Here is a 27,324-nt window from a genome sequence, read left to right on the forward strand (position 1 = left end):
GACAGCACCCGACTGTACATGATTCCAGTCCCAGGGCTCCTGGACTTCTTCAGGCCTCTTTGGGTACCAGCTGTGCACCTGGTGCACAGCAGTTCATGCATGCAAAGTACTCATACACATGAAATAGTAATTAAAACATTTTTAAAAAGAAATACATTTCCCTAAACCCATCCAAATCTTGGGTCACCTTAGTTAGAATTCTCTTGCATTTTTCCTCTTTACCCTGTTGCTAGCTGAAGGAAGAGACTATTTGCAGCTAAGGCAAATTCTGTTTTGCCCAAGAGGCTGACGGCAGGGCCCACCTCTGGAAAGAAGTTTCTACTGAAAGGAATGCGGGCATACGGCTTAAGACAAAGCACTTGGCAGGCAGGATGGAGCATACCTGTGACCCCAGCCTTCACAAGGAACCAAAGGGTCAGGAGTTCAAGGCCAGTCTCAATGACATAGTCATAGTAAGACCAGGCTGGGCTGCATGAGACCCTGTGTTAAAAAATAAATTAATAACCAAGCAAACAAACGAACCAAGCATCCATCAGGACAATAGCTGCTCAATATAAAACCAATAGAAAGATAAAATGTATTTCAAGAGTTCAATAGTTGATCCAGTTTAAGTAAAAGTAGTGGCATGTTTACTTGTATAGAAAAAAATGCCTGAATGCTTAGTGATAGTCACCGGTGCCGACGCATTTTCAGGAGGGACCCACATTGTGTCACGCTTGGTTCTTTATGTTTGTGTGTATTGGGTCGTTTGCTATGCATGTTGTTCTTACCTCGATAACAGCTATTTTCTGAAGGAGATTTTTCTGTTTATTTTTAAACAGGCAACATCCTTGTATGGAAAATTGTGGGAGCTGCTTTAGAGACTCCTGCGTGATAAAAACGGCTGCATTTTTAAACTTTTATGATTAATTTCTCAATCTTCTGTTTGTTTGCACCCTGGGTATAAAGCATGTGCGGAATACTTGACACGCCTATTGAGGCGGTGGGGCTGTGTCGCTTCCACTTAAACCTGGATGGTTGTTTTGAACAATAGGGAGTGTCAGGAGCGGTGCTGGGACTGAGGCTAGGTCACAAGAGGTCACATAGCTCCCATCTTGCTCCCTGGAACAGGTGTTTAGAAGCCTGGAGTCTGCATATAAGAAGTCCCCCTGCCTCAGACCATGTTGGGAAGAAACCCAAAGCCATGTGGACTGAACACTCGTGAACTACTGTAATCAACAGACCAGCCCTGGGTTTAACAGTCTTGAAAAGAAAAAAACAAACCCTGGAGTTCCCAACCATTCCGGTTAGCTCTAGGCACTCACGTCTTCCTAGTTGAGTTCTCAGATAATTACAGAACAAAACAGAACAAAAAACAAAGTCACCACTGCCCCACATAGCACACAGGCACAGCATGCCTGCTGCTGTTTCATGCACCCCAATCTGGGATCATTTGAGTACTACACCCGTAGGTGGAATGTTTTGTCCATGAGCTTGTTTTCAATGCCATTGACCTGTTCTCTGGACAGCCATTCGATTCAAGGGTCATACTTGAGCATGTCAGAAAAGCTCAAGGCCAGAAGATGGGGAAGTAGGAAGGCATTGGAAGCCATATGTGCACGAGTACTTGCACTTGCACACATACCCGTGCACGCACGCGCGCGCACACACACACACACACACACACACACACACACACACACACACACAATCCCCACAAAAATGAGGGTCAGGGACATGTCAAAAGTCATAACTCAGATGGTATTAAGACAAAAGTGAAAGGTTTTGTATCTATTGTCATAGGTGAGCAGGAAAAGGAAGCGTCTTGAAGCCAGGCAGTGGCAGAGCACGCCTTTGATCCCAACACTTAGGAGCAGAGGCAGGCAGATCTCTTCATTCGAGGCAGACCGGTCTACAGAGTGAGGTCCAGGACAGCTAGGGCAACACGGAGAAAATCCCTGTCTCAAAAAAAAAAATCAAAAACAAACAAACAAAAAAAAAAAAAAAACGCTTTGAGAAAAGACTCAGGAGAGCACCAAGAGTCAGAATCAGAATAATTTCTATCCATCAGCCTGTGACGTTAGGCAAGCTAAATTCAAACCCTCTTGGGGTCATGTTCCTATGGTTGATGGAGCTGCTGCTGGCTGCTGTCTTCCTGTATCACTCAAGAATTATGTCACATGGGGCCAGGCAGTGTCAAACCTCATGCATTTTCTACTAATATACATTGCTTTTACATCACCAGTCAAAACAGACAATGAAATTCATTAACATGGGTAGCACATATGCATGAATAATTGCAATATTTCAAACCCATAGAATATTCGGCACCAACATTGAAACCTAATGTACACTATGGGCTTTGGCGCAGAATAGTGTCTCCATGTTGGTTCCTCAGTTAGAGCAAAGGACAAGCGGAAAAAGATGGGGAAAGCAGGGGTGGGAGAGAAGACCTGGGATTAGAGGATTCAGAAAATATAAAGCTGTTCTTTTGAAGTCTATTAAAATGAAGATAAAGATGCTAACTAAGGGGAAAGATAAGTCAAAGCAGACTGGGGAGATGGTTTAGTGAATAAAGTGCTTAATATGCAAACCTAAGGACCTGAGTTCAAATCCCCGGCACCTGCTTAAAAAAAAAAAAGCCAGTACAGTAAGCAGCACATGCCTGTGTCCCCACCAAGGGCAGAGATGTGTGGGTTCCAGGGAGCCTGATTGATTGACAAGCCTGACTAGTCAGAACAGCAGGATCCAGGATCCAGGCCTTGTCTCAGAAAGTGAGGTGGAGAATGATGGAGAAAGACACCTTACTTTGATCTCTGGTGTCTGCATGACACCATATATCATACAAATACAACAGAGTTGGCGTTTTTGAAGAGGAAGGAGATGTAGAGAGGAGAGGAAAAAGAGAGAGAGAGAGAGAGAGAGAGAGAGAGAGAGAAGGTCAAGCCACTTTTAAGTCAGGGACCATTCGTAATGATATTTACTCTCAATAACTTCCATGATCTGCTTCCTTCCTCCAGAATGTAAGCCCTTTGAGAGAGGGCATTCTTTCCTTTGTCATTTTTGTATTCCTAAAACCAAGACAGATTCCTGTCATTCATTGACACCAGAGGACAGCCTCCCTGAAGAACCCTCACCTGACAGTCCCCTGTGTCTTGCCTGCGCATCACTAAAAGTTTGTGGGGACTGATTTAACACTAATCCCAGGATGCTATAGTGATGCTTTCAGATATGGTCCTCCTCTGGGGGGCATTGTAATTTCCTGAATCTGTTACATTCCTCTGACCTGTGCTCTGTCCCACAATCCACACTCCCACACACACATACACACTCACAGTCCAAAGCACAGGATCCTCACACACATACAAGTGCTCCTAGAATAACTGCTGTTAATGCTGTGGGTTGGCTTTCATTGTGCACAAGTGCACACTTGTGTGTATGTGTGTATGTATGTATGTATGTACGTATGTATGTATGTATGTATATGCTACTTGAGACCAAACCCAGGGCCTTACACATGCTAATCACATGCTCTTCCGCTGGGGTATACCCCCAGTCCAAGTGAGCATTACATCTCCATCCCCATCATACTCCCTTGAGCTGAAAGCGTATTCCTAATTGTCCCCATAACTGGCGTCAGGATGACTTCTGACTGTGACTCACCTGTGATAGGAGCTTCATTCAGCCTCAGAGGCTGTAAAGGGACATCCGTGAGGCTCACTTATGAAGCATATGCCTTGATCCCATGCCCAGTGTAAACACAAGTGTATAATTATCCAGCATCTTTATCACTGGCAATTATGCCAACTCCTCAGTCAACACTGGGAACTAAAGAAATGAGCATGAAGAGTAAAGCGTTTAAGTTGTGCCCTCTGGTCCCTTAAAATATTTATTTTTCAATCATGACTCCAAATAATTTAATGATGTCTTGTCGTCCAATTAGTGCATGCATGTGGAGTTTACAAGTAACGCTTCATAATGTCCCAGATATCTGCCTCTCACTGAGTGTCCCATCAAATATCACCAAGTATCCATTTCCAGACACTGTGTCTAGATTGCTGAACACCATCGCCAACCGCGTCTCTGCAGTAATTACGAAGCTTGCTGAGCCCACTGCCTGCAGAATTTCCCAAGTCCAGCACTAGTGGAAGGGGGCTCCACTCGGAGAATGGAGAACACTGTTCCTGTTCTCAATGCAGCCTAAGGACTGCTTGTACCAGAGCGACCTGGAGCACTCATCAAATGCTAGTCTCCAGCTTGCGCCAGGTTAGAAAACTTGGCATCTCTTAGGGTAGAGCCAAGGGTGTGCCCGTGTGTCTATGTGGATGCAAATGCGTGAATACAGGCGTGTGGACACATGTAGAGGCTAGAGGACAACATCAACTGTCTCCCTCCATTGCTCTCTACCTTGCTTTTTGAGACAAGGTCTCTCACTAAACCTGGAGCTTACCAATTTTGCTAGACTGGCCAGCCAGCAAACTCCAGGTATCTGCCTACCTACTCTCAGAGATGGGACGACAGATACAAGCTTAACTATTATGCGGGTGCTGAGAACTGAACTCTTGTCCTCATGCTTGGGAAGAAAGCACTTTACTGCCTGAGCCATTCCTGTAGTCCTATATCTGCATTCTACCAAACCCCAGGGCACTGCCCTTCATACTGGGTGTCACTTTCATGTCCTATTCTTGACCCGTGTCTTGCCTCTGCAGCTACTCCAGAATAAACATGAGGAAAACCATAGACAAACAGAAGCATAGCTCTTCTCACACAGCACTCTTTGAATTTACTCTCCGATGGTTATTTGATGTGCCATCCAGAGATTCATAGTGAGACCTGCTCTTTAGAATGACTTTATGAAAATCAAAGTAACTGACTTAAAAAGATTGATCATTTCTTTCTCATAACTGGCAGAGATAATGTGATGTTGTGAATACTCTTATCTTGTCACTTTTCCATATTCAATACACAGCATCTATATTGTATCCTAAGGTGTTTGCCCAGATCCAATGCCCACATCTGTGTCCCGATCATGAAGAGACAAAAGGAAGTAGAGAACATGCCCCTCCTTTCCCTTTAATGACCTCTAATTTGCATATATCACTTCCACTCTAATTTGACTGGTTTCTAGCTGCAAGGGCTGCTGGGAAATCTCTTGCCTACAGCCTGATCTTGTGCCCCTGTGTGTGTGTGTGTGTGTGTGTGTGTGTGTGTGTGTGTGTGTGTGTTCCCATTGAGCATACTCCCTACTCCCTCTGAACCTCATGGCTAACTTGACTCCCCCTGCACAGCTATCTCCCTGTATGTGGATAGTCTCAGAATTAGGGCTGAGGTCACCACTCCTATCAGGGCTTCTCCATCAGCAGGGGCATATCCAAAATATTCACCAGGCTTTTCAAATTTCAGGTGATCAGACCTACTGGATCTCTTCCTATAAGGATGAATGTATAAAGCTGGCCTTTTTTAAAAAGTCGTACAGATGATTCTGGTGTATTTTTTGGATTAAGAACACTGTAAGAGGGGGTGGTCTAGAGAGATGGTTCAGTGGTTAGGAACCTAGATGCTCTTCCAAGAACTGAGTTTGATTCTCAGCACCTACAGGGTGACTTATAACTGTTTGTAACTCCAGTTCCAGAGGATTGACCTTTCCCTTCTAGCCTCTACTATATGCATGAGATACACAGGCACACATGCAGACAAAACACCCATAAATTTTAAACAAATAAAAAAATTAATTAATTAAAAGAACTCTTTTGGAGGCTCTGTGTCTTGAACTTAGAAAGGTTTTAAGTATTCCAATGCTTAGCCACCTTCTCTCCTATGATGTCAGTGTATGTCTTGACCCCAAGTCTTCCGAAGAGAGGTGATAGGATGCTAACCATGGCAGGGATAAAAATCAAGATTAAATTTGCAGTTGAGGTGAGCGGTGCACTCCTTTAACCCCAGCTCTGGGGATACAGAGGCAAGGGGAGTTCTGTGAATTTCAAGGCCAGATTGATCTACATAACAAGTTCTAGGTCAGCTAGAACTTGTCTTTTTTTTTTTTTTTCCGGAGCTGGGGACCGAACCCAGGGCCTTGCGCTTCCTAGGCAAGCGTTCTACCACTGAGCTAAATCCCCAACTAGAACTTGTCTTAAAAAACTTTTAAGGTTTGCAACTTCCCAGCATGTCATTTGTGTGTTAGATTTTCCCTAAAACTAGCTTATTTTTCTTCAGGTAAGCAATTTACTCCTTACTAAAGCTACACTTACTAAACTGAAGTCTTAACAGAACAACTATACAGGGTCTGCTACTTTGCTTGAGCATCAACTCCACGCAATATAGAACCACCTGGGAAGGGAGTCTGAATGAGGACTTATCTAGGTCAGGTTGGCCTACCACCTGTCTAAGTTACCTGCTGTTAGTTGATGTAGAGGCAGACCTAGCTTATTGTGGGCAGCACCGATCTGTAGGCAGGGTATCCTGGACTGTATTAAAGAGGAAAGAGCTAACCGGCGAGCCAGCAAGTGGTCATTCTCTCACTGACCTTGATCATGGACATGATGGTAGGAAGTGCTTAACTTCCTGCCTTGATATCCCTGAAATGACACAACTATAGACTGGAGCTGTAAGCTAGCTATACTCTCACCCACTGTGTTGCTTTTTGTCCCTGTAACCGAAAGAGACCTGGGGCCTGAGACATTGTTGATAGTGCCAGGATTGATCTGAACCATCCTCTGACCACTGTTACTCTAGGGCTCCCCACTAAATTTTAGCCCATCTATCCTGAGGACCTAAGCATGGGTGGTAGGGTAGGCAAAGAAATAGATGATTAGTGTCAAAGAATAGGGTGATTCCATCCATGTAGCCTTATCTATATATCTTATCTACAACCTCCAATAATTATGATCTATCTTCTCGGCAATGAAAATGGAAAGGGAACCAGCAATAAAATGAAACACATGCATACGCACAGACACAGACACACACATGTACACACACATACACACATGTGCCACACACACAGGCACATACACGCACAGCCTCTATCACTTCAGGCCTTGTTCGGCTTCCCTCACCCTGCGATGCACTCCTCAGATCCAATCGCATCTCCAATTCACACCCTTCTACTTGGCTGGGTCTCCGGGAATGTATATTGATGTGCCACGGCCCGGCCATTCAATACAATTCTGTCAGTTCATTGCGCGTTTGGTCACCACAACGCCAGGCATCAGGGGCTCAGCTATTTTCTTTGAAATTAACCAGATATTTTTCTGCTGGAGCTATTGAGTCAACATGGTGCGTGTGGGCACAGCATGACCTTACACTGTAATGAAAGCTGCCCCTGCACTCTGTCTGGCAACTTTGCCTCTGCTTCCTCTCAGTTCCCCTGTGACCTTACTATTCCGCATCCGCTCTTCAAACTCGATCTCTGTTACTGTCACTGAGGATTCTTCTATTCCTGATTTGGAACCTGCAGCTTTGGAGGCTGCCCTTGGTGAGACATCCATCCACCCACCTCCTTTTCCATTTATGGAGCACTTATCACACTCAGAGCACTTAAAACTCAAGGCTTATTAAGACCTCGTACCGTGTCAAGGCGCAGTAGAGCTAGTCCTCCACATCCACAGCATCTGTAGATATAGATTCAGCCAGCCAATGACCAAGACTATTTGAGAAAAACTGTATCTTTACAGACATGCACAAGTCTGAGCAATATGAACAATATAGTCTAATAACTGTTTATTTCATATTAGGTACACAAGGATGACTAATATTAGTAGAGCTGGGGTAGTACTCAGTGGTAGATTGATTACCTAGAATGGGCAAGGCCCTGGGTTCAGTCCCCAGCATCCCAAGAAAGTGGGTGGAGGAGAGGAAGGGGATGGATATAAATCCCATCAGTACCAAGCCATTTTATTTGAGGGATGTGAGCTAACTTTGATTTTGTTAACTGCAGAAGGTTCTTGATTAGTTCTCTGTGATACAGATAACTGAGTTAATTAGAGGGGGGTTGTTGCAGACAATAGGACCATCTGTAAAAGACTAGATCTGCTATAGGGTGTTAGGTAACTTACAGTTTCTGAAAGTATGGAGATGGTTATAATATGCAATATCATTCTAGAAGCTCCCCATTCCCGCACCCTCTGTCACTGGCAATTTGAGTTCCAGAAACCAAACACCACGTGAGCTGCAGCCATCCCACAGCAACGAAACTCGTCTCTCTCCTGCTTCGTTTCTCTCACGTGCCTCTGAGTGTCTGGCAAATAGAGCAATTGATGGGCGATTGTACGTGCACACTGCAAGCATTTCTGTGAATGTGTTTCTGTTGTTTTATCCTCTACAGCAGCAACAGGATAGTGGGGGAGTACTTGTGAGACTCGAGAGATGGGGTCAGTGGATACTCTGCACAGACTGTTTAGGTGACTAAGAGAGAAACCTGGAAGAGTAAATAGGTGTTCACCCAAAAGATAATAAAAGAAGCTAGCAGGAGAGGGGGAGGGCTGGAGGTATGGGGGTAGGGACAAGGTGCTGGCATGTGAAGGAGCAGGTGTGGGGGTGGGGGACGGGAGGCATGCAGCATGGTCACAGCACTGGGAAATATGCTGATGGTGTCAAGGAAGATGGACAGAGACAGACCAGACACAAAAGAAACCTCCCATCAAACTGGGCTTAGAAGCTTGACCACACCCCAACTGAGGTAGGGTCGGATGGAATAGAACTACAGACTAGGAGTTGGGGGCTGTCCTAACTACTGGCCTTTAACCCTTGCCTTATAGAATAGCCTTTATGTAAGTTCATTCAAGCTGCTGTAAACAAAATGCATAGAGTGGATAGCTTCTAACCCAGGGAGGTCTGCGTCTCACGGCTCTCGCAGCCACGTTCAAGATCAAGTAGATGTGATGTCTGCTGCAGGACTTACTTCTCATAGAGGACTCCACCACCCTTTGTCATTTGGTAAGGCAGCTCTCTGTGCTCTCTTTTGAGCTAATGTCATCCATTAGGGCCCCACTCTCTTGATCTAGTCACCACCCCAAAGCCTTACATCCAAATATCTTCAAAGCAAAGCAAAGATTAGCTTTCAACATATGAATTTGGGGTGAGGGGGGACTAAAACCACTTTGACAATGGTATGTCCTAACTGTACTGTCCCTGCTGGACTGTAAACGAAGTAACATTCAACAGTGTTGGTGAGTCCACAAAGTATTTCCTTCTTCATTTTAGACTATTTTCTTTTTTCCAATATCCTAAAATATAAAATATAATCGAGAGGACTTTTCTGAGTCCAATTATAGTGGTGTACATCTTTAATTCCAGTACTCAGAAGGCAGAGACTGCTAATCTCTGTGAGTTCAAGGCCAGCCTGCTCTTCATAGTGAGTTCTAGGGCATCCAGAGCTACACAGGGAGAGCTTCCCTGTCTCAAAAGAAAGACAGAAAGTCAGGAAGGAAAGAAGGACAGAAGGAAAGAAGGAAGAAAGAGATAAATGGCCCCTGAAGGTAGACACCTAAGGTTGACCTGTAGCCTCCACATGTATTTATGCACATATATGTAACACACTCATAACAGGGAGAGGGAGAGGGAGAGGGAGAAGGGGAAAGAAGAAAGAACTAGAAATGAAGAGATAAAGGGAGGAGAGGAGAAAGGAAGATAAACTGTGTACCAGCCAACCTCCAAACTAAGGCTTGGTGCCTGACCTGTGTCCCATCAGTGCCTTCTTCCTTGAGCTGGCTTCATGTGATACAGTTTATGACTTTATTCCCTGTCACTCGTTCTAAATCACACTCTGTCACCTACGCAGGCATCTGAGAAGGTAATAGAGTTCTTTTTGATGTAACCATTCAACTGTTCCCTGGAATGGTATTTCTTCAAGAAAGCTGGACACAGAACACACACAGGCAAAGACAGAATCAAGAACCACATGGATGAGTACCACATATGTCTAATAACATGCGTGGAAGTTCCTAGAGTTAGTATAACATACCAATGAGAGAGTGATTACATAGGATAGGGTGGGTGGGACATACTACAGAGAACATACCAGCTGGAGGACAACTTCCTGGAGTTCATTCTCTCCTTCTGCCTTTACCTGAGCTCCTAGAATCGAACTGGCGTCATCAGACTTCTGTTTGGCAAATTCCTTTACCTGATAAGACCTCTCTCCAGCCCTATGAGTGACACTTTCTATAGTAAGTATATTACAGGAGTAAGAAAATGACTGAATATGGGAGATGGGGTATAAGTGTGTGTGTGTGTGTGTGTGTGTGTGTGTGTGTGTGTGTGCATGAGCATGCATATTCTTTGCCACTAAGCTACTCCCTATCCCTGTTGTCACTAAGCGTCATCTAGCATTATACAATGAGAAACAGTTTTAGTGATGTTAGTAATCTCATCACAGAATCTAGACTACAGTAGGGCTAGAGAGATGGCTCAAAGACTAAAGTGCTTGCTGCTTGATCATAAAGCCTTGAATTTGAACCCAGAACCTGTTTCAAAAAGTCAGGCAAAGTGACACATGCTTTTAATGCCAGCTCTGGGAAGGCAGAGGTAGGCAGATTCCTTGGGTTTGATTTGCTAGCTAGTCTAGTTTAATCAAAATGAAAGAACTTGTTTCAAAACAAAGTAGACATCTCCTAAAAGAACAAACAACACTCAGACTGACCTCTGGCCTCTGCATGCACACATATACAAATATACATTCACCTACACAAATATATGTGCACGCACACACACACACACACACACGCACACACACACACACACACACTTCTTACTCTGTTAATTACTAGCTGGGTAATTTTAAATAAATCACTTTGCTTCTCCACAAAATGCCTGTAATTCTAGGCCCTGGTGTGGTGGTTAACTCCTTTAATCCTAGTGCTCAGGAGACAGAAGCAGGCAGATCTCTGGGAGTTTTCTGTTCTACATAGCAAATTCTAGCCAGCCAGACTTAATATAGTGAGAATCTTTCTCAAAGAAACAAAAACAAGTGAGAGAGAGAGACAGACAGACACAGACAGACACAGACAGAGACAGACACAGAGACAGAGAGAGACATCAAAATGTTGAGGCCTGGTGAGTTATCTCAGTAAGTAAGAACACTTCTCCCTCTCGCAGAGAATCTGGGTTCCATTTCCAGCATCCACACAATGGCTCACAACGATCTCTAACTCCATCAGTCTCACACACACGGTACACATGCACATATGTAGGCAAACGCTTATACACATAAAATATTAAAATTAAATGTTAAAATGCCTACACTAATGGTAAAATGAGGCCTCGATCGTATCAGAAACAGCGATGCCTACATGGAACAGTTGTGAAGAGAGTATCGTAAGCTAACAAATGCAAGTGTTTGACTTTGATTGGCAGCTGCTACTGCCATTATTGCTGTCATTGAGACTCCCTGATTCTTCTGCTTTTGAAACATCTTCTGAAATGCTGCCCAGTGTAATAATTGAGACAATATCTGAAAATGAGCAAGACATCTTTTGACCTCGTTTGCAGGCAAATCTGTCCTTTGGTTTGCCATAAGGAATGGCCATATGTTCCTCAGACCCTATTTTGAGCATGTGCTTTTTTTTTCTTCTTCAACGGAACTAAATTTTAGTGTCAAGTCAGCCTTCACTCTTCCCCATCAGAGACCTCTCAGGCACCAGCCCCCTGGAAGCTGGCTTGCTTTAATCCAAGGGTGATATTTCTGTGCCTGGTTAACTATGCTCTACTTTCAACATGAGCCAATTGGCTTTAATCACAGGATGTTATTGAAAAAGATTGGGCAGATTATGGGTAGTAAGAGAGATAATTGCCAAGGAGAAACAAGGAAAAAAAATAAATGAATCTTCCATCTCGGGGAGAAATAAATGGCCTTATTATGGGGTCAACTGGGATGATCCTAAAACGCCCTGTCCAGGAGAAAATGCATAATGGTAGTTTGGGAGTTGAAGAATTTGGCAGCAACAATATGCGTGGATCAAAACAGCTTTTAAGGGACAACCTCAGGGGATTGCTTTTCTATAAAAGGGATGGGATGGTTCCCTTTATTCTACTGAAAATGCAGTCTCCGAGTTAACTGGAGATAGGGCTTTCTCATCAGTCGTTCTTTGAAACAAACAGGAACGTTATGTTCCACTGTATTAGGACAGGGGACTGCCACCACCACTCCCCCCAAAATCCCTGAGCTTTCCGAATTTCATTTGTGTCAGTCTTGAGAAAATACTTTATATATAGCATTAAATGAAATATAGCACTCTCTCTAAGACTTGGGAAACACAAGGGAGAGGACACAATGAGTGGAAGAGGCAGGGGACTGAGAGCAGTGCTCTAATGCTCTGTCTTCCAGACACGACGTGGCTGTCATATTCAAGTCACAGCACCCATGGCCACCTGCTGCACAAGGCCTGACCTGTTACCATTACATCATGGGCTAGGGGCAGTGGTGCACACCTTTAATCCCAGCGCTTAGGACGTAGAGGTGGGTGGATCTCTAGGAGCTCAGCAGTGAGTTCCAGGCCAGCCAGAGCTACATAGTGAGATGCTGTCTCAAAACAAACAAACAAACAAACAAACAACAAAAAACAAGCAAATAAGAAAAAATTTGTTCTAAATTAGTTTTCCCGGGACACCTCTTTAATATTGACTCTAACAGGAACCTTTCGGTTTGAGCTCCCTTCTTTCTACCAAATATACTGAACCCAGTGGTTTGGAGCCATGCTCCTAATGACATCTTGGAACCAACCAGTGATGGGAGTCATTATTCAGACTCCAGCTTTTACTGTAGGGCTTGTCTTAGGGTCTTATTGCTGTGAACAGACACCATGACCGATGTGAGATTTATAAAGGACAACATTTAACTGGGGCTGGCTTACAGGTTCAGAGGTTCAGTCCATTATCATCAAGGTGGGAGCTTGGCAGCATCCAGGCAGGTGTGGTGCAGGAAGAGCTGAGTTCTACATCTTCACCTGAAGGAAGCCAGGAACAGCCTGAGCATCCTAGGAGGAGCTAGGAGGAGGGTCTCCAAGCCTACCCCACAGTGACACACTTCCTCCAACAAGGCCACACCTTCTAATAGTGCTATTCCCTGGGCCAAGCATAAGCAAAGCATCACATTCCACTCCCTGGGCTAAGTATATGTAAACCATCACAGGGCCCAACGCCCACCTTGATCATCCCAGCTGACCACAAATGCCTAGTGAAAGAGACCTATGAATTCTCCCATCTCCCTGAAATTCTTTCTTAAATTACTTGAGGATCATTCACTAATGATACATGGTAATGGGTTCTGTGTTTGGAGACTCAGTTGTGTCACGTCATGTTTTTCTGGAAGCTTCCTTATGAGAAGATGTTTTTGCTGAAGCTGACACGTGGAAGGATGGTTTGCTGAGAACATACATGTGGTGTTTTTCAGGAAGCTACCTGGAAAAAGGGCATGTGATGTTTTGCTAGAGTAGATGCTTGAGAGAACGCGTCATTTTTGGAAAGGGTATGAGTGTAACCCAACAGTGAGTGACGCTGTATGGTATTGATTAGCCACTCTTTTGCCCATCATCATTGGGCTTTGCTGATGCTGGTCTTCGATGATGACCCTTTGTTGCATTGATTCACCTTGCCATTCTTTGCTGGTAATTCTTTATCATGACTTGATAGAAATGTCACCAAAGAACTGTTCATGGCGTTTCAGCGACTTCTTGCCACTTCCACAGACTCTGATGAGCCTCGAGGTTTCCGCTGGATTGAACTGCCACAGCTGATTTGTGAATGGTGTTTGTGAATTGTGCTACTGATGCTGATTTGTGTGAACTGAACTGCTGATATCTTACAATGCAGATTAGATTTGCTCCAAAGAACTATTTCTAAACAGGTCCACATCTTCCTTTGCCCTATTAACAGTTCCTTTCCACTACCTCTGGTGGGTGGTGGCCTAGAAGGCAGATTAAAACATATAAGAACCCTTATAAAGTAGGTTTTGAAAAATCTAAGCCTACAAGGTTTCATTATATTTTTATTACAATGAATATTTCTTATGGTCACCATCCATGATCTTTCCTCTTCCTCTCTAGTCTTCTTTCTACATGCATATTTTCTTTTATTTTGCTGGTGACCTAATGAGTTTCATTAGGATTGTTTACAGGCACGTAGATGAGGAATTATTTAAAGGAGGAGGACAACTTATGGGGGCTACATTTCCAGGCTGGGGAAATGTCTCTCCTTCCGGTAACAGCCACTAACTGTCTGCAGATCCTCAGAGAGGACTGGAGTGCATGATTCCCTCCCTCTATAACATGATGACAGAACAGAATGTTGATGGACCCCATCCTGGGTGCAGGTCTTGTGCAAGTAACCAGAGCTACTTTTCCTGAAAGTCTTTGGTTCTTACCTACTGATGTTTGGTGTCCACTTGACGGAAACTGGAATCACCTAGGAGACAAAGCTCTGGGGAGGTCTGCTAGGGGGTTATTGAGTTGGTTAGTTAGGAAGAACCACCCTAAATATTGACAGCAACATTTCAGGGGGTGGGGTCCTGCCTGCTGAATTAAAAAGAAGAAACTGAGCTGAGAGCCACTGTTCTTCTCTCTGCTTCCTGACTAGGGGTGCCCTGAAAGCAGCTCTCACACTCCTGTCACCATGGTGAACTGTAACCTGGAACACTGAGGCAAAATAATCCCTTCCTTGATTCGCTGCTTCTGCCAAGGGTATTTTGTCCCAATAACAAGACAAGTAACTAAGACACTCTGCATTGCTATGTTTGTGTTTGGGGCCAAATTTTCCAGCCCTTAGTGACCTTCTTTGATAAACTCTGACTCCAACTCTACCTTTAAGTCTTTGGTAGGGTTTCTCCATGTCGCCCTGGCTTTCCTGAAACTTGCTCTGTACACCAGGCTGGTCTCAAACTCAGAGATCCTCCTGAGTTCTGAGTGTGGGGATTAAGCTTCTGCCTTTAAGTCTTCTTTTAGGAGTTAGAGAAGGGTGTAGACATCTAGCTAATTACACAAAGAAAACAAAGTAACTGCGTTGATGGTCCAAGTCTTAGGCTCAGGGTGATTCTATAGTACCAGATAAAAATGTCAAGGGAAGCTCCCCATGGACACTTGGCTGGTACAAGAAGCTTGCCCTTACGTGGGTTGCACTGGGTTGCACTCCTATACTAAGTAGGGAGGTGGAAGAGACTTACCAGTGGGCTCACCAGCACTCAGACACAGCCTTTCTAAGTGGAGGTACCCTCCCATACGTCAGTCATGATAGGATGCAGAGCTCAGCTTCCTGCTGTAGGTAAACCTGTCTCAGGAACCGTGAGTGAGGCTCAGGAAGGACTCCCCGGGCCAGATCTCTGAATTGTAAGATGTTGGTGCAGAGACACAGGACCATTCAGGATTCTGCCTGTGGGTTCACAGTGCTAATAAGTAGTCCCAGGGACACAGGAGGCAGCAATATCAGCAAAGGTGTTCAGAAACAAAACAATTCCCACAGGATGATTGAGGGTCCTGCTGCCTTCTTTCTTGGATGCTCCCATATGCTGAATATAATCCAATGGGCCATCTGGAGCCATCCTGAACCCCGGTGAGCTGCCTAAAAGCCCTCACTGGTCACTCAATGTTGGCCAAGCCCCCTCCTCAGGGCTTCGCTGTATGGTAGTTTTAATTGTACTGCAATAGAGAAACGGACGTTTTGTTACCAGAGAGAAGTTGTGCACTGGAGTAACCTACTTTGTTAAGTAAGGAAAGGAAATTGTACCTGTTTTTCTAGTCTCACTGGTTCAAAAGATGCTTTTCTGTAATAGCAAAGTTGGAAGTAACGTAAAATAAACAGGCAAGTTATAGTCCAGCACTGACTGGCCTGGTGTGCAGCCACTTCAGATGTGATTAGCAAAACCGAGGTAAAATGGAAGGCAGTTGAAACTGTCACAGTGTGGAGGTCTGAAAGCAGACCATAAAGATGTACAAGGACTGTCTTGGTTGGGATTAGTATTGCTGTGATGGGAAAAAAATGACCAAAGCAATTTGGGGAGAAAGGAGTTTATTTGGCTTACACTTCCACATCAAACAGGATAGGAACCTGGAGGCAGGAGCTGATGCAGACGCCATGGAGGGTGCTGCTTGCTGGCTTGCTCCTCGTGGCTAGTTCAGCCTGCTTTCTTATTTATTTTTTGTTTTTAAACTTTTACTCTTCTCTCACACATTATACCCCACCACAGTTTCCGTTCCCTCCACTCCTCTCAGTCACTAGCCCCATCTCCCCTCTCTTTCAGATCAATTCCTCTTCTGTTTCCCTTCAGAGAGAGACAGAGGCAGAGACAGAGAGAGACAGAGAGAGACAAAGAGAGAGAGACCTCCCAGAGATATCCATGAAACGTGGCCTAACAAGATACAAGAAGACTGGACACAGACCCTCCTATTATGTCTGGATACAGCAACCCAGTAGGAGAGAAAGAGTCCCAAGCACAGGGAAAAGAGTCGAGTCACACCCACTTCCCTTGTTGAGAATATCCCACAAGAATCCCAAGCTACACAACCATAAGGTATATAAAGAGGACCTCGCTCAGACCCATACGGGATCCATGTTTGTCACTTCAGTTTCTGTGATCCCCTAGAATCAGCCTTCTTTCCTATAGAAGCCAGGACTGCCAGCCCAGGAGCGGCCCCATGCACAATGGGCTGGGCCCTCCCAAATCAATCATTAATTAAGGAAATAATCTACAGACTCGCCTGTAGCCCAATCTTACGGAGGCGTTTTCTTCTCCGAAGTTCCGTCCTCTCAGATGACTACTGTGGCTGTGTTGAGTTGACATAAAACTAGCCATTAAAGCACCCAGGGTCTTGAGAGCTGGTGAGCTGGCCCTGCTCTCACCAACTGCAGCACTTGGGAGAGGGGTCCCTGAACCTCACTTGAGCAGCACAGCAAAGCTAACCCTGGTGGAGGAGGCAGGAATGAGCTGTCCTTGCCACTGATCTGCCATGAGCTTAGGCACAGGAATGATGCCCAACCCTGACATCCCCTCCCCCATTGCCCTTTGCCACTTTCAGTAGTCAGGAAAGCTGGGCCTGAGGCCATGAGAGAGGGAGAGCTAGCTCTATCCCTCACTGCCTGTAGCACTTGGGAAAGAGGGCCCTGTGCCTCACTGGGGCAGCACAGTGGATCTGACCCTGATGGTAAGGACATGAGTAAGCCAACCCGGAGAATGTAAAAGTGGGAGAGCTGGCCCTGCCTTCCGTGGATGTTGCTGTTGGGTAGCCTAGCCAGAGCTGTGCTGATGAGCTTTTCCTGGTGGTGCAGATGGGGAAAAAAACAGCACTGACCCACTCATCTACCACCCAGACCCAGATCCAGAGCTTTGGGTTGACCCACTCCGAGATCTACATCATCTGTGAACGGTTGGAGTATGTGAAAGGGCTGGTCCTGCTGGTCCAAACCTGTAGGATCTCCAAGGCGAAGAGGGCTCCAACAAGATACTGGGAGGAGTCCTGGTGAGGATCCAACATTGATGGTGTGACAGAAGCCAGAGGCCTCAAACCAGACCAATGACTCATTGTGATGAGCTTGCAAGTGAAGATGTGTGGACAGAGGGTTATTCTGTGGTACATAATGTGACACACTATAGTTTCCATGATGAGATGTATCTCTCTCTCTTCTCTTCTCTCTCTGTGTCTCTCTCTCTGTGTGTGTGTGTGTGTGTGTGTGTGTGTGTGTGTGTGTGTGTTTTTTGGGGGAGGTTACAAGGGCAGAGGGTGCATACTGGGGAACAGGAAGATGAGTGAGACTGAGACACATAATGTGAAACTCACGAAGAAGCAATAAAAAGTTAAATAAAAATAAATTAAAAACAATCGAGCAAACCAAAAACTAGTCAGCACAAGGACCATGTGACATCACGGCTGTTTTGTAGAGTGAGTCCAAGTAAGGTATTCCCTGCTCCTGAACTCAAAGCACGTGGTATCAGATCTATAATTTAAAAAAAAGCCACCTTCTCTCACTATGCCTTTATCCCACGTTGCAGAACAATCTCCTCTTAGCTAATGGAGCTAGAGAGATAGCTCAGTGGCTAAGAGCACATGTTGCTCTTAAGGAGGACCCATGTTTGATTCCCAGCATCTACATGGTGATTCACAACCATTTGTAAGTTCAGTTTCAGAGGACGGGACTCCTCTTCTGACCTCTGTGGATGTCAGTCATGAATCTAGTACATATACATGCCTGCAAGCAAAACATTCGTGCACATAAAAATAAAATAATAAGTGTAAAAGTGATCTAGTCCAACAAGGAATTTTGTTGTTGTTGTTGTTGTTGTTGTTGTTGTTGTTGTTGTTGTTGTTGTTTGTCATTGGCCTTTCTGTGTAGTCCTGGACGTCCTAGAACTTACTATACAAAGAGGAGGGTCTTCAACTCACAAAAATCCATAGCCTGTGCCTTCCAAGTGCTGAGATTAATGGTGTGCACCACCAAACCCAGTTCTACAGAGCAGATTTCGATTCTACACTCAACTCGTTTTCATCAGTCACCATTTGTAGGCTTAGATTTTTCAAAACCTGCTTTAATAAGGGTTCTCATATGTTTTAACCCCACTTCTAGCCCACCACCCAAAGGTAGGGGAGAAAAAATAGTAAATAGGACAAGGGGATGTGAAGCTGTTTGGTAGCTGTTTGGTAGTAGTTCTTTGGGAGATTCCAACCTCAGTTTCTCAGGATACCAGCAGTCCAGTTCATAAGTGTCACCAAACAGGACAGCATGATCCAGCAGAAACCACCAGATCTGAGTAAGTGGGGAGCGACCAGGACCAGCCGGAATGCCAGGAGTTCTCTGTCGTGCCTCTTTCAAGAAGCGAAGATCAGCAAAGCCATGAGACCAACAGAGAGTTGCACAGCTGGCCATGCAAGCCCCCGTCACTATCCATTGAGTCCTGCTTATACTCTCTGCAAACATCGTGTGTCCTCTCACAGGTGCTGTCTGAGCAAAATATCGTGTGAGTCTGCATCACATGACACAGCCAGAAATTTCCACTTCAAGTGTCAATTCCTAAAGTGCACCATCATTTCAATCTCTATCCGCTGTTATTTTGAGGTTGTGATGGTTTGTATATGCTTGGCCCAGGAAGTGGCACTATTTGGAGAATGGCCTTGTTGGGGTAGGTGTGGCCTTGTGGAGTAGGTGTGTCACTGTGGGCGTGGGCTTAAGACCATCACCATAGCTGCCTGGAAGTCAGTCTTCCATTAGCAGCCTTCAGATGAAGATGTAGATCTCAGCTCCTCCTATACTAGCCTGCCATGCTCCTGCCTTGATGATACAGGACTGAACCTCTGAACCTGTAAGCCAGCCCCAATTAAATGTTGTCCTTATGAGAGTTGCCTTGGTCATGGTGTCTGTTCTCAGTAGTATAGCCCTAAGACAGAGGTACAACAAAAGTGTCCAGACTGAGAGGGATACCAAGGTTTCTTTTTTGTGTTGTTTCAACTCAGTACACATTGGGAGTATCTGGAATTTGTGGGAAAGTGATCAGACCTGGTGTATGCAGGCTGCCGCACAAGCAATGTTGAAGTCAACACTCAGGAACCTATAGCTCCCAATGGATAAGAGCAAGGGTGTACATATAGAAAAGCAGCCATCAGGGACTGCTTCACACAGCCTCATTGCTGACTCAGAACTGAGATACCCAGCTCATGAAAATTTGTAAAAATGAAACACCGCACCTTTGTCATTGCGTTCCCATCTTCATTGTCCTCCTCCCTCGATGCTCTAGTCACCTTCTGCCTTCACCTCCATCTCTCTGCTTCCCTGGCCCCAGGCATATCTTCCTTATGAAAGTGCCCCAAGGTTAAGAAGGAATTCTCCCTCAATATTAAGAAATGAATTCTCTGTTACTTGAACTATGAATGAAGTAAAAATAAAAACTGTCATTTTGTAAGTAAAAGATTATCTGATATCTATAAAGTCGTACTGTTCCATCCAGTTGGCAGCAGATAAGAGCTAGGCTAGGCATGGTGGCACACACCTGTAAGGCCAGTACTCAGGCAGCTGAGGCAGGAGGACTGAGAGTTTGAGAGCAGTTCTGGCTATATAGTTGAGACCCTGTCTCAATGATGATGATGGTGATGGCATTGGTGATGATGATGGTGATGGCATTGGTGATGATGGTGGTGATGGTGAAGATGGTGATGATGATATTACGGCAAGTATTATTGCTGTAAAATGTAACTGTGGCAATGACAGTAAAAACACACCTCAAAGCCTCCAAGTCATTTGCTTCTGCCCGGGAGCTATAGGTTCCTGTGGATTGACTTCAACATTGCTTGTGAGGTGATCCTCATATGTTGCAGCGCCTGATCATTTTCCCATAAATTCCAGAGTTGAGACACTGCAAGAAAGACTTTGTTTTCCCTTTTAACCTAGACCCTGTTGCTGTATCCATTCAACCTAGATACTATTGCTGCATTTAACAGGATAACTTTGTTAAACAAGAGCTTGTAAAATAATTGTGTTGAATCTCATAGCTGCTTCCTTTCAGGGTTAAAAGGGCATGATCCCATTAGCCAAAAATCTCAAATTACCCAAGATGCAATCTACAGACCACAGGAAGCTCAAGAAGAAAGATGACCAAAATGAAGATGCTCCCACTCCTTCTTAAAAGGGGGAAAAATATTCATAGGAGGGGATATGGAAGCAAAGTTTAGAGCAGTGACTCAATGAATGTCCATTAAGAGCCTGACATACATGTGGCCCATATATATACAGCCACAAAAACTAGGTAAGATTGATGAAGCTAAAAAATGTACGCAGAAAGGGAATGGATATAGATCTCTCCTGAGAGACACATCCAGAGCATGCCCAATACAGAGGTTAATGCTAACAGCAAACCACCAAACTGAGAATAGGACCTCCTTGGGGGGAATTAGAGGAAGTATTGAAAGAGTTGAAGGAGCTTGCAACCCCATAAGAACAACAATGCCAACCAACCAGAGCTTCCAGGGACTAAACCACTACCCAAAGACTATACATGGACTGACCCAGGGCTCCAACTGCATATGTAGCAGAGAATAGCCTTGTTGGGGCACCAGTGGTAGGGAAAGCCCTTGGTCTAGCCAAGGTTGGACCCCCAGTTCAGGGGAATATGGGGGGCAATAAGAGGGGTATATAGTGGGAATACCCATATGGGGGAGGGATAGGGGAGGGAATTGGGGCTTATGGACAGAAAACTGGGAAGGGGAATAACCTTTGAAATATAAGTAAAGAAATGTATAATAAAATTTTTTTTTAAAAAAAAAGTTCATGATTCCTGTGATCTAGAAATTTTACTTGCCAAAATTTGCTCTGCAAATGCACTCAAAATGATGTGTATTTAATAACAATCCCAACCACTTTATTTTATCTTGGTTTTGTTTTTTGAGATAAGTTCTAACTATGTACCTGGAAACTTTCTATGTAAACCATGCTGGCCTTGAACTCACAAATACCGCCCTGTCTCTGTCTCCTAAGTGCTAGAGACGAAGGTGTGTAGCACCATTCTCAGTAGCCATTTTGGTTTATAACAGCACAAAAATTGTGGGGGTTTGTTATTGTTTTTTTTTAATTTATTATTGTTGTGGTGGTTGTATGTGTTCCTACACCACAGCACATATGTTTGAGGTCAAATGCTAACTTTCAAGAGTCTATTCTCTCCTTCCACCATGGGTTCGGAAGACTAGACTCAGGTCATCTGACTTGCATAGCCAGTGCTTTTCCTAGATGGCCCAGCCTGCTGCCTCTAAGAAGCCCATTTTTAACTGAATCAATGTATTATGCATTTGACACATCAGATAGATGCAATGGAACAATGCATCCTCAAGACACAGTATGAAGTGAGAAGAGTACCATAGGACACAATGCTCCCTGCCTGCTACGTTTCCACTTCCATGATAAAGGGAGCAGGAAGGAGGGGAGAGAGCATCACTGTGTGAACATATCGAGTGTTTGCAAGTCAGTGGTGGATACCTTGGAGGAGGAGGAGGCACAGGAAAGGGAAGGAGGCAGTGTATGATGTACATATGACTTCATTTTTAACTATGTGTCTGTGTGGGTATGTGCCCATGAGTGCAGGGACCCTTGGGGGCCAGCGGCATCAGGTTCTCCTGGAGCAGAAGTTATAGGTGGTTTCAAGATGCTTGATTCGGGTGCTGGGACCTAAACTTGGCTTCTGTTCAAGAGTCCATACTCTTAACTACAGAGTCATCTCTCCAGCCCCCAGCAATCGCTTTCTTAAGCCTAGGTTTTTCCCTTAATTCCTTAAGATTGAGAAGGAAGACCACATTCCTGCTTTGTGTGTGTGTGTGTGTGTGTGTGTGTGTGTGTGTGTGTGTGTGTGTGTGTGTGTCTGTGTCTGTGTCTGTGTGTGTCTGTGTGTCTGTGTGTGTCTGTGTGTGTGTCTGTTTGTCTGTGTCTGTTTGTCTGTGTCTGTGTGTCTGTGTGCACATGCACGTAAGGTCCTAGCATTGACTTCACACATGGTTAATGTGAACCCTCCATGCCCTATGCTCACTTCCTAAGATGTGGAGGTCTCTGTGCAAAGAACCACTCCTTTCCTGATAAGGGATTTCTGGATCACCCTAAACCTTTGTTTGTTCTTTGAGGAGAACATTAGGCAAATTATAAATGTGTGTGTGTGTGTGTGTGTGTGTGTGTGTGTGTGTGTGTGTACCAAACTCCATGGAAATAATTGGGTTGGTTTAATGAAAATAAAATTTTGAATAAATATGTGTATTTATTTACAAATCGCTAAGAGCAGTATCTGGTGCCTTATAATAGTCCCTCAATTTACATGGTATTTATTCACCTCTCAAAACAAAATTGTCAGGATATTTGAGGTTAGAACATCCTTTCAGGTAGGCGATAGAACTTCTACATAATTTTGAAAGCAATTTGAGCCCAAATGCACACAAATTTCCTATTCGGTCAACACCATTTGCTAAGTGCTTTGAGTCAGCACACCAAGGTCCAGGATGGCATTGGCTGAGGTTGTTTTATTTTTAGTTTGGCTTCTTGTCTTTAACCTTTAACTGCTAAGTAAAGCTAAATCTAGGTCAGTGCCATATGCAAAGAATCGCATACTTCATCCGTAGGCAGTCTTGAAGGCTGAAGGCTTCACAAGGCTGAAAGGAGAGACCAAATCACAGTAAGGGGGAGAGGGGTCTATCCAGTCATAGTTGGACGTTTCTATGAGGGGAGTGTTTTGTTTTGTTGTAATTTGAGATAAATTTCACTATGTAGCCCTGGTACTCCTGGAACTCCCTGTGTAGACCAGGCTAGCCTTGTGCTCCCAGTTAATAACTATATGGAGTTCCAGTCATATAATCACACAAACCTCTCTCTTCACAAACCCAAAACCTGCACAAAGCTGAAACAGAAGCAAGGGGAATGGCTGTGCTGTCCCTAAATGTTTGCTCTTAGCTTCTTCTTTTTCTTGCTTCTGGAAAACGCCTCTGGCTGGGAGGCCTGCCAAGCAGATACTTTTGCATCCTTGACCAAAGATGCCTTCTGTCCCACTTTGCCACCTGCTCCCAAGTTAACTTTGTCAAAGTTCTTGTTGTCGTGACACATGTATCATTTTCCTTTCCAAACTGCATTTTTAAATTTTCAACTAAATCTGAAAGCACGATTGGCTAAGCATAATTAAAATTAAAAACAGGCCAGGTATAGTGCCACATGCCTTTAGTCGAAGCACTCAGGAAACCAAGGCAGGCGGGGCTCTATGTGTACAAGGGCAGCGTGGTCTGAAAGTCAGTTCAGGACAGCTGGGGGCTACAGACTGAGACTCTGCCTCAAAAATGCAAAACAAGCGCTATTTTGAAAAGATTAGAGCTCCAAGGTAGACCTCGCACACATAAGGATCTGTGTTCAATCCTTCCTACAAATACACATATTCAGATATGAACATATCTGAAAATTAACTGGGAAAATATATATGATGTGTATATGATAGTTAAATAGTTATTGTTTTGATCGCTAATACGTGCAATAATTCTACATATTTATGGGATGTTTGACTCATGGATACTTTGTTCAATGATCAAATCAAAATAATCAGCATGTCCGTCACCTCGTGTGTTTTCTCTGTACTGAGAGCATTTAGAACCCTTTCTTCTCAAAGGTGCATAGTGATGTTAGCTGTAGTCGCTCTACTGAGGGGGGGAACCCACAGACCTTACTCTTCCTTCCCTTGACTCTGTGCACATGGCATCCTCTGCCCACCCCCTACTCAAACCCCCCCCATCTCTGGGAACCACTTTCCCCTCTACTTGCCGCAGGTCCGTTCTTTCATGTTTCCCAGATGAGGCAGATCTGTGCTTTGTCATCCTGTGTCTGGCTTGCTGTTTTCCCATTTCACAATATCCTCCAGATCCAGCCATCTTGTGGCAAACAGGAGGATTTCAACCTTCTTTGTTGCTGAATTGTGTTCCTGTGTGTGTGTGTGTGTGTGTGTGTGTGTGTGTGTGTGTATGTGTGTGTATGTGTGATTGTGTGTGTTTGTGTGTGTGTGTATGAGTGTGTGTGTGGTTCTGTGTGTGTGGTTGTGTATATGTTTGTGTATGTGTGATTGTGTGTGTTTGTGTGTGTGTGTGTATGAGTGTGTGTGTGGTTGTGTGTGTGTGGTTGGGTGTATGTTTGTGTATGTGTGATTGTGTGTATGTTTGTGTATGTGTGATTGTGTGTGTTTGTGTGTGTGGTTCTGTGTGTGTGGTTGTGTATATGTTTGTGTATGTGTGATTGTGTGTATGTTTGTGTGTGTGTATGAGTGTGTGTGTGGTTCTGTGTGTGTGGTTGTGTATATGTTTGTGTATGTGTGATTGTGTGTATGTTTGTGTGTGTGTATGAGTGTGTGTGTGGTTCTGTGTGTGTGGTTGTGTGTATGTTTGTGTATGTGTGGTTGTTGTGTATGTTTGTGTGTGTGTGTGTGTGTGTGTGTGTGTGCATGTATGTAGGCGCATTCACACCCCACCTTTTCTTTATCCATTCATCAGTTATGTCAGTTCAAACTCTTGGTTCTTCTAAATTGCACTGCAATAAACAGGGAAGTAGAGATGATTCTTCAATATCTTCAATATTTCTTTTGGCTACATATTTACACAGTGGTAGGGTGGCTGGATCATAGGGGGACTATTTTTAGTTAGTTTGTTTGTTTGCTTTGTGGAACCTCCGCTCTGTTTTTCATACACCTAAAACACGGTGCTAGAGCTCTTCTCTCCCTAGCTTCACCAGCATTTGGCACTTCCTATTGTACTGATAATGACTCTGACAGATGAGATCACATCTCACCGTGCTTTCGATTTTGATGCTCAGGGATGTTGAGCGCTATTTCACATGCCTGCTGACCCATTGTATGTCTTCATTTGAAAAGTGTCTATAAAAATGTCATGACAAGTCATTGCTGTCCTCTTCCTTTTTTTTCTCATCCCTCTTTGCATACTGGAGAACCTTGACTAGGCATGCTCTCGTCTACTAAGGTATACTAACACACTAACACTCCTGGTTGTTGTTCTCTCTGTGTGTTTATGTGTGTGTGTATTTTTTTGAAGATTTTTCTATGTGTATTGATGTTTTGCCTGTCTCTGTGGGATTGCCAGGTCCTCTGGAACTGGAGTTACAGACAGTTGTGAGCTGTCATGCGGGTGCTGGGAATTGAACCCCAGTCCTCTGGAAGAGCAGTAAGAATTCTTAACCACTGAGCAATGTCTCCAGCTCCCAAGTGTGTGTGTGTGTGTGTGTGTGTGTGTGTGTGTGTGTGTGTGTTCTTGTGTGTTTCTCAGATGCCATTCCTTGGCTTCTTTTTGTTTTTGTTTTTTTCTTTTTTTGTGAGATGGCATGTCTCACCAGCCTTTTAACTTAGGATGTAAGCCAGGCTGACTGGCCATCAAGTCTTGGACTATACACCTGTCTCCACCTCTCCAACTTGGATACAAGCACACACATGCTCAACTTCTTGGCATAGTATCTTAGTTTGCACACACATGCTCAACTTCTTGGCATAGTATCTTAGTTTGCACACACATGCTCAACTTCTTGGCATAGTATCTTAGTTTGCACACACATGCTCAACTTCTTGGTATAGTATCTTAGTTTGCACACACATGCTCAACTGTTTAGCTTGCTTTCTGTTGTTGTGAAAAACACCATGGCCAAAAGCAACTTGAGGAAGAAAGGGTATCTCTCATCTTCACACTTCCAGATAACGGTCCCTCACTGAAGGATGTCAGAGCAGAAGCTCGAGGCAGAACTGAAGCAGAAGCTGTGGAAGAACACTGCTTATCAGCTTGCCCTGCCTGGTTTGCTCAGCTACCGTTCGTATACAACGCAGGACCACAGTGTGCTGGACCTGCTCACATCCATCTCTAATCAGGAAAATGCCCGCAGACTTGCCTACACACCAACCTGATGGAAGGAACTCCTCTGCTGACATTCTTCCTAAATGTCTCACGCTTATGTCAAATTGACAATAAAACAAAAACAAAACTAACCCCACACACGGGTTCCAGGGATGGCTACTCACTCAACTCTCTCTTTAGCCTCTTGGTTGTTATACATAATGAATAAAGTCTCCATTTTAATGAGCAAAGAGCTGTTAAGTTCATGATAAAGGGGTCAAACTTTATTAATAAAAATACAAATTAAAACAGAGATGATAGATGATAAAGGGGTCAAACTTTATTAATAAAAATACAAAATAAAACAGAGACGCTGTGCTGATCACAATGATGATGGTAATCATTAATGCCAATGTCTACTTTCACTGGGAGAATAGATACTGTCCTAAAATGCTGAGGAATTACAATTCTCTGCCTTTCTAGAATATTCTAAGAACTGAATGCAGGGGCACAAACTTGTAATCCCCAATACTGAGGAAATGGAGACAGATTGCTTAGCCCAGGGATTTAAAGCTAGCCTGGGCAACACAGCAAGACTGTCTGAAAAAATTAAACTGCATAAAACAGAGGGCAGAGACCTTCAATCCATTTATTATTCTTTGAGGAATACATAACATAGTAGCTCTAAGGATGATCTCAGCAATGCTGGTTACAATTGCATATAAAAGAATTAGAAAGAGCCTACCCATGCCCCAGCAAGAAGACTGGTTAAGTACATTATAAGAAACGGAATAAAATGTTCATCCACAGTACAAGAATGTTAAACTGAGGGTAAACCCAGGGTACTTGCCTGTATGCACAAGGACCTGACTTTAGTACTCAGTACCAGCATACATACATACATACATGCATACATACATACACACACACATACATACATACATACACATATATCTATATATTTATGAGTATGTATTATACAAACATAATAATAATTATACATACATGTATAATACACACACACATATATATATATATATATAGA

Source organism: Rattus rattus, chromosome 5 (genome assembly GCF_011064425.1).
Source record: "Rattus rattus isolate New Zealand chromosome 5, Rrattus_CSIRO_v1, whole genome shotgun sequence".
In the NCBI taxonomy this organism is placed as follows: Eukaryota; Metazoa; Chordata; class Mammalia; order Rodentia; family Muridae; genus Rattus; species Rattus rattus.